The following is a 3,753-nucleotide window of genomic DNA, read 5'->3' on the forward strand; positions in this document are numbered from 1 at the left end:
GACTATCAGCTCAGCTTCTGGAAGGATGAAGACTGACATTGGCCAGACTGATAGTCAGTTGTGCCTCTGGAATGGAGCCTCCATGTAGTCTGGCATGTCATGGTTCAGGTGAGTTTCCCTGGTTGGCAATACTCTATGTGTCTTGTCACATTGCTTCTTGAAAGTGTTAGTTTGTCCATGACTCCCCAAGGAAAGAATGACCCAAAGGCCCATGTGTGAACCTCTCCTGGACTTTATCTTATGAGTATCCTTCTTTCCTTCACTGATTTTAATCCTTTCCCTGAAATAAATAATAATCATGAGTATAATAGCTTTCAGTGGGTTCTGTGAATCCTTCTAGAAAATCATCAAACTTGAGGGACTCTAAAATTGCTATTGGTGTGGTAGGATTACTTTTAATCAGGAATTTCTTTAAAGTGAATGTTTGTTTATTGCATAAGTACATCCCTAAATCAAAGCAAGACATCTGCTATCAACTTTCTCTCTTTGACAGAATGAAAGAACTCAGAATGTTGAGTCTATAATTAAGAAACTGGGTTTAGAAGAAAAATAGTTTTTAGAATCTAATGTAGTTACTGTACCACAAACCATTCACTGCTTCATCCTTCAACACAGAATAGAGTTCTAGAATCAAGACAAACGCCGAAGCTGTTTAAACTGGAATCAACCTTAACAAAATGCTTTTACAATTTCTGCAACTGTCTTACCCTTTCATAATGAATTACATGGTCCTCATAAACTGAATGATCCTGACCCTACTAATAATGAGCTGCTTTACTGGCCTTTAAATAATTTTACTGATTTCAACAAACTCATTTTATAATCATAATGCTGGGCTTTGAGAAAGCAGAGTGAAAACTGAGGTTTGCCTTCACCTTATCTTCAGTAGGCTATAGGGGGATCCCAGCAATGTACAATCTAGATCACAATAATTGTTCCAGTGAAGAGCCAACAAAGCGAAAAAAAAATTGTTTTAAGTTGAAATAAATGTGCGCTCAGAAAAGAATAAAATGAAGTGTAACTGCACAGGTTGAGGCAGTGTGTTGGAAATAAACTCAGCTATCTCTGACACACAGGCTTTGACTTCAATGGGCATTCTGCTTCGTGGGAAATACTATCCCTAGAACCATCAGGTAGATATTTGTAACTTCAAGTCACAGGAAAACAAAAGTCTGCTTTTACCCAACTCCTGGTTTTGAGGAGGAAAGGGATTTACTGAACAAACATCCTGCCACTGCCTTGCCAAGGCCTCATACCTGGCAATGCCCTATACCCAGTCACTGCAACATAAAGGATAATTTCTGGTATTTTGGCAGAATTAAGATATGAAGTAAAGTTCATGCAGTTACCTAGATGGTTGTTACTATTCATAGCATCCACCCATTCAGTGACTAAGCTGTATTTCTCTCCTAGTTGGCTAAATTCAATTTTTAATTAGGTTCTCCATTAACCACAGTCCTACTGTCAGTGGGAAATGGCACATTAAATGTCATTGCCCTAGGCCATCTGTCAAAGCACTCACAATCAGCCACACATTCCATCTTCCTTCTCTCCTTCAGCACCAGTCTTATTCCCTCTCCCTGCCTTTCTTATCAAGCCCCATCTCCAAGACTAGTTCTCCTCCAATCTTCTAAGATGAAAAATGACTGTGAAAAAGCAAGATTCAAAAGGAAATAAAGCAGTTAAAGACCTGTCATCCATTCTCATTCTTTCCTGTATTTATTTAAACTTGGATAAACTAACTTCTCACTTAACAAAGGCCCAGGTCAGCTACAGAAACAGGAAACAAACCAGAGGTGGGGCTACCCACTAAGCAAGGTAACCATGGGCTTAGTTATGCTTATGTACTAATCTGTAGTGAAAGGATGTAGTGAAACCAATGTGAAACTGTATGGTACAGATTAATAAATTAGCACAAATAAACCCATGCTTACCTTGCTTACTGGATTGTTCTTGTTGTTGTTGTTAAGTGCTGTCTTGTTGTTCCAACTCATAGCAACCATGTATAGGGTTTCTAAGGAGTGGCTGGTAGGTCTGAATGGTGGTGGCGGTGGTTACGGATTATGGAGTCGGTTCCGACTCTTAATGACCCTGTATAGTGTTTCCGAGACTATAAATCTTCACAGGAGCAGAAAGCCTCAGTTTTCTCCTGTGGAACAGCTGGTAGTTTCAAACTGCTGACCTTATGGTTCGCAGCCTGACTCCTAATCACTATGCTGCCAGAGCACCATAGGTCTGAATAAGGGGAGTAAATTTGAAAGAGACTTTTTTATTCTGTTGAAAACCATACCTAGAAGCAGAATCTTTGATATGATGAAAAAATGTGAACTTGTTCACTACAGGTTAGTAAGTAAGCACAAGTAAACCTGTGGTTATGTGGTTTATTGGGTAACTAGACCCTGAAACAAACTGACACTTGATAGGCTGAAGTAGGAGCTTTTAAAACGGTTCCTATAAGCCTGTTTTATTTAACATGAAACATCTCCCTGAGGAAGAATAAACATTTACATCCAACAGTCTTTTCTGGGATCAAAGACATGTCTATGATGTTACAACAAGATAGTAGGACTTTATGCCAACCCAGGAGATGGGTTTTTTGTTTTGTTTTCACTTAAGTTTTCTTATTTTAGAAAACAAAATACTTTTGCTATTGCTTAATATATAAATAAATCTTTGTGCTAGTCCTCTTGTTCCTGATCTTGATTCATTCTCTGGCTCCACTCTTTGAGGTTTTCCTTCATATTATACCCTGTGCTTTGGGAGAAGCTATCAGAGTACACCAAATTGGGGTATCAGATTTTTATGTGGCCAGGTGACATTTTTGTATTAAGCCACTGAGTCGATGAGATCCACCTCATCTAAGGACAGTGCCCCAGAGACTTGATCTAAAAATGGAATAAATCTTAATTAAATCAACTCTTCTTACTCCTCTACTGTTCAAAGACCCAGCCAATTGAACCCCCGACCAGATGGTGGGCTCCAGGGGAAGACTGATAGCATATATTTCTTTATACCTCCACTAAAATATTCCTAGATCATATAGAGTGCTCAGAGTATAATTGTAGGAACTACTTAAAAAAACATTTATTTTTTTTTTTAAGGAAAGGAGCTAGACTATCATGGGGACTGGGAACAAATGAACTGAGTTGCACAGTGATATTCAGGTGTCTACCTGGCAGTCCCAGGTTCCAGTCAAAGGCTTTAGCTCTTTCCTTCTTCCCCACCTCTATCAGATGGATCCAATTTTGTTTAACAGGCCATCATGTAGTAAAGATATGATAGATTCTGTATTGGACAAAGCAAAATGATATTTCCATTATTGTAGATAGTGACATTGGTAGATGATAGATAGATAGATAGATAGATAGATAGATAGATAGATAGATAGATAGTGATTTTAACCCACAGCAAAGGAAATGAGTCATAAACACTTTTATGCCAGAGTACACTTTTCAAATGTTAAAAATTGCTTTTAAATATGATCCACTTTTCCATGCCACTTCTAAGACAGCATCACTGTGTGAGGATAGATGGTATCACAGAAGACAAATGGACTGAGACCTTTCAAAGAGTTACTGTCTTAGGGAGCTAGGAGAGATTCCCTAGTGTTTACAGGACCCTCTTCCCTGCTCCTGGGAATATGGCCACAATAAGCACAAAAGCCAAATGAAACGCAAGTCCAGTTAAGTGCCCAGATTCTAACAGCAAGGAAGAGACTGAAGAGAAATACAAAGGAGAGGGTACTTTCTTCAA

Source organism: Chrysochloris asiatica, unplaced genomic scaffold (assembly GCF_000296735.1).
Source record: "Chrysochloris asiatica unplaced genomic scaffold, ChrAsi1.0 scaffold00003, whole genome shotgun sequence".
NCBI classification, from domain to species: Eukaryota; Metazoa; Chordata; class Mammalia; order Afrosoricida; family Chrysochloridae; genus Chrysochloris; species Chrysochloris asiatica.